This window comes from Zea mays, chromosome 2 (assembly GCF_902167145.1).
Source record: "Zea mays cultivar B73 chromosome 2, Zm-B73-REFERENCE-NAM-5.0, whole genome shotgun sequence".
Lineage (NCBI taxonomy): Eukaryota > Viridiplantae > Streptophyta > Magnoliopsida > Poales > Poaceae > Zea > Zea mays.
In genome coordinates, this window is record NC_050097.1 from 74,125,987 (window position 1) to 74,141,009 (window position 15,023).

Genomic DNA, 15,023 nt, shown 5'->3' on the forward strand with positions numbered 1-15,023 from the left:
CTTATTGCAAATGGCTTCAAAGTTGGAAAGGCCGATCCTACTTTATTCACTAAAACTCTTGACAATGATTTGTTTGTATGCCAAATTTATGTTGATGATATCATATTTGGGTCTACTAACGAATCTACTTGTGAGGAATTTAGTAGGATCATGACACAGAAATTCGAGATGTCTATGATGGGGGAGTTGAAGTATTTCTTAGGATTCCAAGTAAAGCAACTCCAAGAGGGCACCTTCATTAGCCAAACAAAGTACACTCAAGACATTCTAACCAAGTTTGGAATGAAGGATGCCAAGCCCATCAAGACACCCATGGGAACCAATGGGCATCTCGACCTCGACACGGGAGGTAAGTCCGTCGATCAAAAGGTATACCGGTCGATGATTGGTTCATTGCTTTATTTATGTGCATCTCGGCCGGACATTATGCTTTCTGTTTGCATGTGTGCAAGATTCCAATCCGACCCTAAGGAATCCCACCTTACGGCCGTAAAACGAATCTTGAGATATTTGGCTTATACTCCTAAGTTTGGGCTTTGGTACCCTCGGGGATCCACATTTGATTTACTTGGTTATTCCGATGCCGATTGGGCGGGGTGTAAGATTAATAGGAAGAGCACATCGGGGACTTGCCAGTTCTTGGGAAGATCCTTGGTGTCATGGGCTTCAAAGAAGCAAAATTCGGTCGCTCTATCCACCGCCGAAGCCGAGTACATTGCCGCAGGTCATTGTTGCGCGCAATTGCTTTGGATGAGGCAAACCCTGCGGGACTATGGTTACAAATTAACCAAAGTCCCTTTGCTATGTGATAATGAGAGTGCAATCAAAATGGCCGACAATCCCGTCGAGCATAGCCGCACTAAGCACATAGCCATTCGGTATCATTTTCTTAGGGATCACCAACAAAAGGGAGATATCGAGATTTCTTATATTAACACTAAAGATCAATTAGCCGATATCTTTACCAAGCCTCTTGATGAACAAACTTTTACTTAGGCATGAGCTCAATATTCTTGATTCTCGCAACTTCTTTTGCTAGATTGCACACATAGCTCATTTATATACTTTTGATCATATCTCTTTTATATGCTATGACCAATGTGTTTTCAAGTCTATTTCAAACCAAGTCATAGGTGTATAGAAAGGGAATTGGAGTCTTCGGCGAAGACAAAAGGCTTCCACTCCGTAACTCATCCTTCGCCATCACTTCAAGAAAAGGACCTTGTCTTTGGGGGAGAGAGTAAAAGCCCAAAGCAAAAGGACCGGCCTTCGTCTTTGGTATAATCTTAACTCATTTACTTATGACCAAAGGAGAAGATAGTACTTATATGGGCTCTAATGATTCCGTTTTTGGCGATTCATGCCAAAGGGGGAGAAAGTATGAGCCCAAAGCAAAAGGACCGCACCACCACCAATTTCAAAAACTTAGTGTTTTCCAAAAGTATTTATCAATTGGTATCCTATTGTGTTCAAAAGGAAGAAAGTAGTATTTCAAAAATGATATATCAAAACCCTCTTGAACACTAAGAGGTGGATCTCCTTTAGGGGGAGTTTTGTTTAGTCAAAGGAAAAGCATTTGAAACAGGGGGAGAAAATTTCAAATCTTGAAAATGCTTTGCTAACTCTTATTCATTTACCTTTGACTGTTTGCAAAAGAACTTTGAAAAAGATTTACAAAAGAGTTTGCAAAAACAAAACATGTGGTGCAAGCGTGGTCCAAAATGTTATATAAGAAAGAAACAATCCATGCAAATCTTGTAAGTATTTATATTGGCTCAATTCCAAGCAACCTTTACTCTTACATTATGCAAACTAGTTCAATTATGCACTTCTATATTTGCTTTGGTTTGTGTTGGCATCAATCACCAAAAAGGGGGAGATTGAAAGGGAATTAGGCTTACACCTAGTCCCTAATTAATTTTGGTGGTTGAATTGTCCAACACAAATAATTGGACTAACTAGTTTGCCCAAGTGTATAGAATATACAAGTGTAAAAGGTTCACACTCAGCCAATAAAAAGACCAAGTTTTGGATTCAACAAAGGAGCAAAGGGGCAACCGAAGGCACCCCTGGTCTGGCGCACCGGACTGTCCGGTGTGCCACCGGACATGTCCGGTGCACCAGGGGGACTCAGACTCAAACTCGCCACCTTCGGGAATTCCCAGAGGCGACTCGGCTATAATTCACCGGACTGTCCGGTGTACACCGGACAGTGTCCGGTGCGCCAAGGGAGGTCGGCCTCAGGAACTCGCCAGCTTCGGGAAACTCCAACGGCTAGTCCACTATAATTCACCGGACTGTCCGGTGTGCACCGGACTGTCCGGTGCGACTCCGGAGCAACGGCTACCTCCGCGCCAACGGCTCTCTGCGGTGCAATAAATGCGCGCGCAGCGCGCACAGATGGCAGGCGTGCCCATACTGGCACACCGGACAAGGAACAGTAGCTGTCCGGTGTGCACCGGACATCCTGGAGGGCCCACAAGTCAGAAGTTCCAACGGTCAGAATCCAACGACAGTGATGACGTGGCAGGGGGCACCAGACTGTCCGGTGTGCACCGGACTGTCCGGTGCGCCATCGAGCAGACAACCTTCCAACGGCCACTTTTGGTGGTTGGGGCTATAAATACCCCAACCACCCCACCATTCATTGCATCCAAGTTTTTCACTTCCCAACTACTACAAGAGCTCTAGCATTCAATTCTAGACACACCAAAGAGATCAAATCCTCTCCAATTCCACACAAAGCCCTAGTGACTAGTGAGAGTGATTTGCCGTGTTCATTTGAGCTCTTGCGCTTGGATTGCTTTCTCTCTTTCATTCTTTCTTGTGTTCATACTCACTTGTAACTAAGGCAAGAGACACCAATTGTGTGGTGGTCCTTGCGGGGAGGTTTTGCTCCCGGTTGATTTGAGAAGAGAAAGCTCACTCGGTCCGAGGGACCGTTTGAGAGAGGGAAAGAGTTGAAAAAGACCCGGCCTTTGTGGCCTCCTCAACGGGGAGTAGGTTTGAGAGAACCGAACCTCGGTAAAACAAATCCGCGTGTCTCACTTCATTATTCACTTGCGATTTGTTTTCACTCCCTCTCTCGGACTCGATTATATTTCTAACGCTAACCCGGCTTGTAGTTGTGTTTATATTTGTAAATTTCAGTTTCGCCCTATTCACCCCCCTCCAGGCGACTTTCAAATTCTATATATATCTGTGTTAAAATATTAGATTCGTTATATAAGTTGGACCTACAAAATACACAGTCGGGCTTCTCAGATATCTGTTGGCACCTATGCTTCCCAATCTCTTTTTTCGTATTGATTTCTCGTGCGGAGTAGGTCGATACGCACCTTTGTAGCCCAAATCAACCCTGAATCCTGTCTCCTCCCTCCAACCGCACGCCAAGAATGGAGAATTTTGCAAACATAGCACCGTCTACGGCAGGCTTCAGACTTTTGGCACCGCGGTCGTGGCAATTAAAAGTGTGGCATTAAAATCTCCCTCGTTTTGAAGATTTAGCATCGTACGCGCGCAATGGTCATTAAGCATTGTCTAGTTCCCGTCGTACCCTCGCTCCGTTACATCCTTGCCGCCGTCTTCCTCTTCTACCGTCTCCCGTATTCCATTCTCTCCTCCAAGGGCTCTGCATCTGCTTCCTCCTTTTCGTCATCGTCAAACGCCAATGCTGAACTCGACTCTCTCTGATTCAGCTCTGTTGCTGGCAGCAGCCACTACCGCTACAGGACTGATGCCTCCGCCCTTCATCTCGTTCCAGCATGTCCACCTTCTGCACGTCGGCCTCACAGGATGTCGTCGTCGCCGAGCAGCTCACAACTTCGACGACCTCGAGGAGGCCATCCATGCCGCATCCATCGTGACCTAGACGTCGCCGGACCACCTCCCGCGGGACCCGGTGGCGAGTCAGTGTGGGAGCAGGGGAGGAAGGTAGACGCGGTTGGTAGAGGAAGTTCGTTCATCGCAGCCCGCAGAGGTCCACCACCACCACGACAACGCTAGCAGATCTTCATCCTAATTCATGTATGAAAATTTTCGGTTGTTGTTCTAGTTAAGAACATTTGCCTTCTCTATATTGCCTTTTAGATTTAATTGTCAACTTGTCACAAATCGTGTATCAACAATGATAAGAAGCCTGCTATATCACGTAACGGGTGATCTGAACTTGGGTAGTTGGGTTAATAGCTCGATGAACTTTGAATTCAGGATTAACTGGATAATTTTGATGCTTATCTGTTGTTGCGTAGAGCGCTTCAGTTCTTTCCAGCGCTTCGGTCTTTCCAACGCCATGATTCCGGTTATTGTGGAGTAGCACAGAGTGCCGGAGGAATCTGTTGGATTCTCCTGGTGCTGGCTCGGTTCCTTGGGAGTTGGTGGTGGTGTGCCTTGAGCGATTTGGTGCGCCGCGGATTGTTGTTGGGCGAGGGTGACTACACAGACAAGGGTCGTGTGGAGAGCCGAGGCGAGGAGGAGGGAAGGGAAAGGGGGCGCATGGACGAGTAGTGGCTGGGGGAGTTCTGGGTTTGTCATTGACTCCTTTCTCAGCCCTTCTTAGTGTGGTGGGGTGGAAAAAGATGAGCTTTCTTTTACTGATGCATCGTTCTGCATTTTCTGGCTGTAAAATGTCAATGTCAAATTGATGGTAACAGTATGCTAGCACTCTTCTTTTTTCCTTAATCATTTGGAGGTGTTATTAATTCTATATGATGCACTCAAATTTTGTTGATACATTGAGCTCAACTTCCCTGTTTTTCCTTTAGATTTTACTTATTGTAGAAATTGTTTTATATTGTTGGTAGGTGTTATTGACCATGTAAGGAGACATATACTTTTCTAGCTTGATGGATGAGGCGAACAATAACTTGTCTTTGGATGACTTCAGTGTCCTGCCTGAGGTAAATCCATCAGGCAATGAGCATGAACCACCCATTGTTCAGAGTACTCCATTATCAAGACCCAATTAGAAAAGGACAAAGAATTTTAGTGAACAAGAAGATGAATTGCTTGTGACAGCTTGGTTAAACATTAGTATCAATCCTGTTCATGGCACTAATCAGACTCGTGGCACATTCTCGAAGAGGGTTTATGAGTTCTTCCACAACAACAAGACTTTCGAATCGTCTCGGATTGAAAATTCATTATTGCATCGATGAGGACTCATTCAAGAGAATGTGAATTAGTTTTGTGGATGTGTATCAAATATTGAGGACAGAACTCAAAGTGGGGTTACTTATCAAGATAAGGTAATTTTTGTTTCTATTTTTTTACCGGTATAATGATGCATAGAAACTTTTATTAACTACATTTACTTTGATTGACATATACAACTTGTTCAAGCCATGGCTTTGTTCAAGAGCAAAGACAATAAATCATTCCAATTCGTGCATTGCTGGAATATATTGCGGAATCAACCCAAATGGCATGAGAAGCACAAGCAGATGGAGGTTATTAAACAAGTACCCAACAAAAAACTGAAGTCAAGCATGAACTCTAGTATGGGAAATTCAACCACCATCGTTGCTGATAGTAGGGAACAATGAGGTCGATGCAAATGCCTCTCCACACGCTGCTGCTCCCAAGAGACCAATTGGTACAAAGAAGGCCAAAACAGCATTATGACGTGGTGACACTTACATCAAGGCTTCAGATTATTTTTAGGCAGAAAAGAAGGAGGCTGATGCAGAGAAAGAAAGGAAGAAATAGGAAAGGTTCAATCAATCATATGAACTAGAGAAATAGAGGCTTCTTGTAGAACAAGCACGGGCTGCAAATGAGGCAAAAAGATTTACAGATAAAAGAAAATGAAATGCAAGTGAAGAGAATGTTTGAGGAAGAGAGGATTATGACAACGGATATTACTTCGATGGCAGACCATTCGCAGCAGTACTACAAGGGCCTATAAATTGAGATTATTGCTCGTCGTGCATCAAAGTAGCTCTCAGTATTGGTATTTTTTGACACTTCATCTATCCGATCTATGAGATGCTTAACTTAGATGGCTTCTACCTTAAACAATAATTTGAACTGATCCAAAACATATCAAATAAACAGTTATAATATTTAATTTCAGCTTGAACAATAATCTGGCCTGTTAATTATGAGTTGTAGGCAGCTAGAACATTTAATTTAGTTTGTTAGGTCTGACCTGTGAATTATTCTTTTCTTCAGGTTGCTGTGTTGGAGATGCCCTAAATGAAGCCATCCATGGTATCAGTACAGAGTGCAACATGATTTCCTTGACAAGCCTTCAAGAAAAATGTGTCGTCATTAGCTTGAAATAAATGTCATAGTCATTAGGGAGATTTGAACTTTTTATTTGAGAGCTATCATTGTGAGTGGGACAACTGGTATTGGTGCTCTGTTGCCTTTCTTGTTTAATAGTTTTGGTCAAAAGTAGTTAGAGATCATATGTCGTTTGAACTGATCAAAAACTATTTGGTCGTGTACAGCATTGGTGCTTTGTTGCCTTTCTTGTTTAATAGTTTTGGTCATAAGCAGTTGGAGACCATCTGCTGTTTGAACTGATCAAAAACTATTTGGTCGTGTACCTATGTCCTACATCTGACCCACTACCAACTGTTGAGAAATTAGACATTTATCATATTAAATTTCGAATATAAATCGTGACCACCAATAAATAGTCTAGATGTCTATTCCACCATAAGTAACCTATCTGGTTACCTAACAGGCTAATCATAAAAAGACAACACATCTCTACTAAAACAGATAAATCTCTACTGCATATTAAGGCAGCAAGGGTAGTCTGCCTCCACTTGTTCTGTCGTCCATCGATCTGGACCGTCTGTATCGTATCGTGCGTCCGCGTCTCCCACACTCCCTCCCCCTCCCCCGCACAACCGCACCCAATCCCTAACCTCCCCCACACGTTCCTCTCTCCGCCGCGTTGCCCGCCCCATGCCCCTGCCGCGATAGATGCCTCGCGGCCCCCGACGACGACGACCGCGCCGCCATGACCACCACCACCACGCCCACGGCGGTGGCGATCGTGAACGTGACCACAGTTGTGCAGTTCTGCGTCAGGCCTCGGCGGCACAAGCCGGCGGCAGGGGCTCGGGTCGACCTGCGCTAGGCGCGCCTGCTTCGCCTCGCCGTCGTCACCAGGGTGCTACAGCTCATGCGCGACTAGCTGCTCGCCTATTCCTCCTGCGAAGGTGGGGCGGCACCAGTACCATGTTGTCACCCATCGATAGGGACGACGACTATGCTGCCGATGCCGAAGCCGCGGCCCCTTGCGACGCGCTCGACAATGTCATCGTCCTCAAGGTCAGCCTGCTCGGCAACTGCTAGATTGGCAACACCAGCTTCATCGTAATCATCAATCGAAACTGGTATGTGACACCGTCGTCGAATCTGTTGGTTATGGATTTGGTGTTGCGGATGCTGTCAACCCCTTGTGAGAAGCCATCGGATCTGGCGGTTGTTAGTGTTTAGACGCTAGTTCCTCGGTCGGCTGTCTAGGTAACGCTATCAAACCCCCTGCATCTCCCCCTTCTTCCTCCTTCGGCCTAGGCGCAATGGTTGTTTCTTACTCGTGGGCTGCGGTTTTGTGCTCAAAGGCGCGATCTTTACGCTCGGAATGGTTTTATTACAAGAGATAGGGTTCTAGAAGAGGTGCCAGTTTCTCGTTGCCAGTTGACTTTCGTTTTTCTTGTCGCGCATAAGTCTTGGCGCATTGGTTGCCATTTGGAAAGGGCGTTTTATTTGTTTACTGTCGGTGGTGTGTTAATTTTCTATGTCATGTTACTCACACCAGGGAAACGAAGGATGTGATCAAGTCTATAAATAAGTCTAAAGGGAGCAAGAGCAAGAACAGTCAGACACTCAGTTCTTCACTGTCACGGTGAGTAATTTTTCACAGAAGCAGCCCTCATGGATACTGATTCCACGATCAATTAAAAGTGTGATAAATGTTGTTTTTCCTTCTTGTTCTTTTTAACTGCTTATAGGGTGGCAATAAGAGCTCAAATGATGGTGGGCCAACTCAAAAGGCATCAGGACCCATGACAATGTTGGAACTTGCGCTCCTGAGCAAGTTGATCCAACGGGGGAGTGGAAAGAGTGCAAACAATGTTTATCGTGGGATCGCAATTGCTCTGTTCATCTAGCCTCTCAAGGGCACTGTACGAGGGTATTTATAGGCGCCTGATTGCCTATCGTCTCAAATGTAAGGACGCTTATGCCCTCAGGCACCTGGATTATCCCCAGAATATTCCCATAAGGGAGGGTTACAGATCGTAATTATAGAAAAGCTTATTACAAATCAGGCCCGTAACACGCTTCTCCGTGCGGGGCCTGTTACAGTGGGCTGAATCCCACACGGGCCTCCAGAACGGTTGAGGACGTAGGATGGAGAGAGACTTCGTCGTAGGCCTTCGTCTTGCGGTGAGGAGGACGAAGGGTGGGCCGCGCCGATCATCTTGCCTCCGTTGGTTGAGCGAGGTGGCGAAGTCCTGAAGCGAAGGGTAGTGTCTTCGCCTTCGCCCCAACATTTGCCCTCCGAGGGACCAGTTCGACTGAGTCATCTGGTGCCGAAGATGTCGCTAGATGGTGGAGACGCTGCCCTCGCTCGAAGTGATTCCGTGGGGGGTTTTTGAGTTGACCGTTGATGGGATGTGGCACTGTTGGACTGCGGGTTTTTCGAAGCGTCGCGCCGTATGTATAAAAAGGGGCGGCGCGGCGGGCTAATTCTCACCCTTGCGTGCGTCGAAAAACCCTAGTTTTTGAAAACCGCTTGCCCGCTCGCTTGCCCTCCTGGTTCTTTCTGCGTCGGAGATCTGGCCCGCGTCAATCAAACCGCACGCCACCGACGACGGTACGTAGCGATGTCGTCCTCTTCCTCATCTGCTGCAAACACGCCACCGGCCGATTTATCATCCGAAGATACCATGAGCGATTTGGCGACGACGGAGTTACAGCCGGGTCACACAGTGGAGTTCGGCGTTTCAAGGATTTCCTCGATTCGTGTGCAGGATATGCAACAGTTGGGGTATTTTGGGAACGGCATCGGGCGTGTCCCTGGGGCGGAAGAGGTTTCCGAGCCTGAGGGCGAGTTAGTCGTGTTTGACTCATTCTTCACCGCCGGTCTTCGCCTACCTGCGCATCGTTTCGTGGCGGAGGTCCTGCAGAGATTTGAGGTCCAGGTCAACCAGCTGACGCCGAACGCTGTGGTGGCCCTAGCAAAGTATGTCTGGGCGGCGACTTCGTACGGTGGACAACCCTCCGTAGAGGTCTTCGCCAAGAATTACTGTCTGCATTGGCAAAAAAGGAAGATTGGAAACAAGATTGCACAGTTTGGATCGTGCACTTTCACGCCGATGACCAGTAAGACTTCGGCGGAGGTCGTGGAGTTAGTTCCCTGTTCTCGCAACAAGTGGGGCAACTGGTGTGCTTACTAGTTTTATGTTTCGGGAGGCTGAAAGGATCACGATGCCCAAGAGGGGGGGTGAATTGGGCTTTTCTAAAAATCAACACTAATTAAAACCTAAGCAAGAGCCCAGCTTCACCCCAACAACTAGCACTAAGAAAATAATACTAGAAATACAACAATGCTAAGACAATACTTCAATTACTTGCTAAACAAATACACAATGTAAAGTGCTTGAATTAAGTGCGGAATGTAAAGCAAGGTTTAGAAGACTCCTCTAATTTTTCCCGAGGTATCGAAGAGTCGGCACTCTCCACTAGTCCTTGTTGGAGCACCCGTGCAAGGGTATCGCTCCCCCTTGGTCCTCGCAAGAACCAAGTGCTCACTACGAGATGATCCTTTGCCACTCCGGCGCGGTGGATCCCTCGAGACTGCTTACGAACTTGAGTCGGGTCACCAACAAGATCTTCACGGTGATCACCGAGCTCCCAACGCCACCAAGCCATCTAGGTGATGCCGATCACCAAGAGTAACAAAGCCGTATACTTTCGCTTGACCAAGAGAAGCCTAATGCAAGTGGTGTGTGCTCTAGGTGGCTCTCGCTAGCGCTAATGAGGAACAAATGCGGGATTAAGATTCTCTAATCTCCTCATTAGGCTTTTGGTGCTTGCAATGTGAAAGGGAATTAGGCTTACACCTACTTCCTAATTGATTTTGGTGGTTGAATTGCCCAACACAAATAATTGGACTAACTAGTTTGCTCTAGATTATGTGTTCTACAGGTGCCAAAGGTTCATCTACAACTATACTAAATCGACTGTCCGGAATACCATAGATTATTCCGGACAGGAGAAGCTTTTTGGAAAAACAGGCCAAGCGCGGACCGTCCGGTCGGTAAGAAACCGAAAAACCCGAAGGTGACGGGTTCGGAAAAATGAATTATAGCGTCTGCGCGGACCGTCCGAGGTGCACGACCGGACCGTCCGCGCCTGACTCTATCTGACATCTGACGACGCATTAAATGCAATATAGCCGTTGATATAGCCGTTACTGCTGACCGTTACGTTTTCAGCCGTTGATCAACAGGGGCGGACCGTCCGGACCTGGCTCGCGGACCGTCCGCGCTCAGCAGAATGGTGCAACGGCTAGGAAGTGGTTGGGGGCTATAAATACCACCCCAACCACCTCCATTCATCACATCCAAGTTTTCCACTTCCCAACTACTACAAGAGCTCTAGCATTCAATTCTAGACACACCAAAGAGATCAAATCTTCTCCATATTCCACACAACGCCCTAGTGACTAGAGAGAGAGATTTGCTTGTGTTCTTTCGAGCTCTTGCGCTTGGATTGCTTCCTTCTTTCTTGATTCTTTCTTGTGATCAAACACTCACTTGTAATTGAGGCAAGAGGCACCAATTGTGTGGTGGCCCTTGCGGGAAGTTTGATTCCCAAGTGATTTGAGAAGAGAAGCTCACTCGGTCCGAGGGACCGTTTGAGAGAGGGAAGGGTTGAAAGAGACCCGGCCTTTGTGGCCTCCTCAACGGGGAGTAGGTTTGCAAGAACCGAACCTCGGTAAAACAAATCCACGTGTCACACTCTTCATTTGCTTGCGATTTGTTTTGCTCCCTCTCTCGCGGACTCGTTTATATTTCTAACGCTAACCCGGCTTGTAGTTGTGTTTATATTTGTAAATTTCAGTTTCGCCCTATTCACCCCCCCTCTAGGCGACTTTCAATTGGTATCAGAGCCCGGTGCTTCATTAGAGCCTAACCGCTCGAAGTGATGTCGGGAGATCACGCCAAGAAGGAGATGGAGACCGGCGAAAAGCCCACTACAAGCCACGGGAGCACTTCTTCGGAAGAGTCCCGCACCAAGAGGAGGGAAAAGAAGAAGAGCTCCTCCAACAAAGGGAAGGAGAAGAAATCTTCTTCTCACCACAAAGAGAAGAAAGAAAAATCGTCTTCCCACAAGCCGCATCGGAGTGGAGACAAGCACAAGAGGATGAGGAAAGTGGTCTACTACGAGACCGACACTTCATCAACATCGACCTCCGGCTCCGATGCGCCCTCCGTAACTTCTAAACGCCAAGGACGTAAGAAGTTTAGTAAGATCCCCCTACACTACCCTCGCATTTCTAAACATGCACCTTTACTTTCCGTCCCATTAGGCAAACCACCAACTTTTGATGGTGAAGATTATGCTAGGTGGAGTGATTTAATGCGATTTCATCTAACCTCACTCCACAAAAGTATATGGGATGTTGTTGAGTTTGGTGCACAGGTACCATCTGTAGGGGATAAAGACTATGATGAGGATGAGGTGGCCCAAATCGAGCACTTCAACTCCCAAGCCACAACCATACTCTTGGCCTCTCTAAATAGAGAGGAGTACAACAAGGTGCAAGGGTTGAAGAATGCAAAGGAAATTTGGGACCTCCTCAAGACCGCGCACGAGGGTGATGAACTAACAAAGATCACCAAGCGGGAAACGATCGAGGGGGAGCTCGGTCGCTTTCGACTTCGCCAAGGGGAAGAGCCACAAGACATGTACAACCGGCTCAAGATTTTGGTGAACCAAGTGCGCAACCTCGGGAGCAAGAAGTGGGATGACCACGAGGTGGTTAAGGTTATTCTTAGATCACTCATTTTTCTTAACCCCACTCAAGTTCAATTAATTCGTGGTAATCCTAGATATACTCAAATGACCCCCGAGGAAGTTATCGGGAATTTTGTGAGCTTTGAATGTATGATCAAGGGCTCCAAGAAGATCAACGAGCTTGATGAAACCTCCACGTCTGAAGCACAACCGGTGGCATTTAAGGCGACGGAGGAAAAGAAGGAGGAGTCTACACCAAGTAGACAACCAATTGACGCCTCCAAGCTCGACAATGAGGAGATGGCTTTAATCATCAAAAGCTTTCGCCAAATCCTCAAGCAACGGAAGGGGAAGGATTACAAATCCCGTTCCAAGAAGGTTTGCTACAAGTGTGGTAAGCCCGGTCACTTTATCGCTAAATGTCCATTATCAAGTGACAGTGACATGGGCGATGACAAGAAGGGAAAGAGGAGAGAAAAGAAGAAGTATTACAAGAAGAGGGGCGGCGATGCTCATGTTTGTCGGGAGTGGGATTCCGACGAAAGCTCTAGCGACTCCTCCGACGACGAGGACGCCGCCAACATCGCCGTCACCAAGGGACTCCTCTTCCCCAACGTCGGCCACAAGTGCCTCATGGCAAAGGACGGCAAAAAGAAGGTAAAATCAAGATCCTCCACTAAATATGAAACCTCTAGTGATGAGGATAATGCTAGTAATGAGGAAGATAATTTGCGTACCCTTTTTGCCAACCTTAACATGGAACAAAAGGAAAAATTAAATGAACTAATTAGTGCCATCCATGAGAAGGATGATCTCTTGGACTCCCAAGAGGACTTCCTAATCAAGGAAAATAAAAAACATGTTAAGGTTAAAAATGCTTATGCTCTAGAAGTAGAAAAATGTCAAAAACTATCTAGTGAGCTAAGCACTTGCCGGGAGATGATTGACAACCTTAGGAATGAAAATGCTAGTTTAAATGCTAAGGTTGATTCACATGTTTGTAATGTTTCGATTCCCAATCCTAGAGATAATAATGATGATTTGCTTGCTAGGATTGAAGAATTGAACATTTCTCTTGCTAGCCTTAGAGTAGAAAATGAAAAATTAATTGTTAAAGAACTAGATGTTTGCAATGCTACTATTTCCGACCTTAGAAGTAAAAATGAAATATTGCATGCTAAGGTTGTAGAGCTAAAATCTTGCAAACCCTCTACATCTACCGTTGAGCACACTTCTATTTGTACTATATGTAGAGATGTTAACATTGATGCTATACATGATCACATAACTTTAATTAAACAACAAAATGATCATATAGCAAAATTAGATGCTAAAATTGCCGAGCATAACTTAGAAAATGAAAAATTTAAATTTGCTAGAAGTATGCTCTATAATGGGAGACGCCCTGGAATTAAGGATGGCATTGGCTACCAAAGGGGAGACAATGTCAAAATTAGTGCCCCTCCTAAAAGATTGTCAAATTTTGTTAAGGGCAAGGCTCCCATGCCTCAGGATAACGAGGGTTACATTTTATACCCTGCCGGTTATCCCGAGGACAAAATTAGGAAAATTCATTCTAGGAAGTCTCACTCTGGTTCTAACCATGCTTTTATGTATAAGAGTGAGACATCTAGTTCTAGGCAACCAACCCGTGCTAAGTTGCCTAAGAAGAAAATTCCTATTGCATCAAATGATCATAACATTTCTTTTAAAACTTTTGATGCATCTTACGTTTTGACTAACAAATCCGGCAAGGTAGTTGCCAAATATGTTGGGGGCAAGCACAAGGGATCAAAGACTTGTGTTTGGGTACCCAAAGTTCTTGTGTCTAATGCCAAAGGACCCAAAACCATTTGGGTACCTAAAGTCAAGAACTAAACTTGTTTTGTAGGTTTATGCATCCGGGGGCTCAAGTTGGATACTCGACAGCGGGTGCACAAACCACATGACAGGGGAGAAAAGGATGTTCTCCTCATATGAGAAAAACCAAGATCCCCAACGAGCTATCACATTCGGGGATGGAAATCAAGGTTTGGTCAAAGGTCTTGGTAAAATTGCTATATCTCCTGACCATTCCATTTCAAATGTTTTTCTTGTTGATTCATTAGATTACAATTTGCTTTCCGTATCCCAATTATGTCAAATGGGCTACAACTGTCTATTCACTGATGTAGGTGTCACTGTCTTTAGAAGAAGTGACGATTCAATAGCATTTAAGGGAGTGTTAGAGGGTCAGCTATACTTGGTTGATTTTGATAGAGCTGAACTAGACACTTGCTTAATTGCTAAGACTAACATGGGTTGGCTCTGGCACCGCCGACTAGCCCATGTTGGGATGAAGAATCTTCATAAGCTTCTAAAGGGAGAACACATTTTAGGATTAACAAATGTTCATTTTGAGAAAGACAGGATTTGTAGCGCGTGCCAAGCCGGGAAGCAAGTTGGAACCCAACATCCACACAAGAACATCATGACGACCGACAGGCCGCTTGAGCTACTCCACATGGATCTATTCGGCCCGATTGCTTACATAAGCATCGGCGGGAGTAAGTATTGTCTTGTAATAGTGGATGATTATTCTCGCTTCACTTGGGTGTTCTTTTTGCAGGAAAAATCTCAAACCCAAGAGACCTTAAAGGGATTCTTGAGACGGGCTCAAAATGAGTTCGGCTTAAGGATCAAGAAAATTAGAAGCGACAACGGGACGGAGTTCAAGAACTCACAGATAGAAGGCTTCCTTGAGGAGGAGGGCATCAAGCATGAGTTCTCTTCTCCCTACACTCCACAACAAAATGGTGTAGTGGAGAGGAAGAATCGGACTCTATTGGACATGGCAAGAACCATGCTTGATGAGTACAAGACACCGGATCGGTTTTGGGCCGAAGCAGTCAACACCGCTTGCTACGCCATCAACCGGTTATACCTTCACCGAATCCTCAAGAAGACATCCTATGAACTCCTAACCGGTAAAAAGCCAAATATTTCATATTTTAGAGTTTTTGGTAGCAAATGCTTTATTCTTGTTAAGAGAGGTAGAA

At 45.8% G+C, this 15,023-nt stretch overlaps 1 long non-coding RNA gene across 1 annotated transcript; it reads left to right on the forward strand.

Moving 5' to 3' along the window:
• The first annotated feature begins 3,330 nt into the window (after positions 1-3,330).
• LOC103646583 (uncharacterized) lies at positions 3,331-6,447 on the forward strand. The gene is made up of 4 exons (XR_562283.2): positions 3,331-4,026; positions 4,803-5,246; positions 5,341-5,950; positions 6,172-6,447. It is a non-coding gene; the product is annotated as an uncharacterized lncRNA (long non-coding RNA).
• The last annotated feature ends 8,576 nt before the right edge of the window (positions 6,448-15,023 follow it).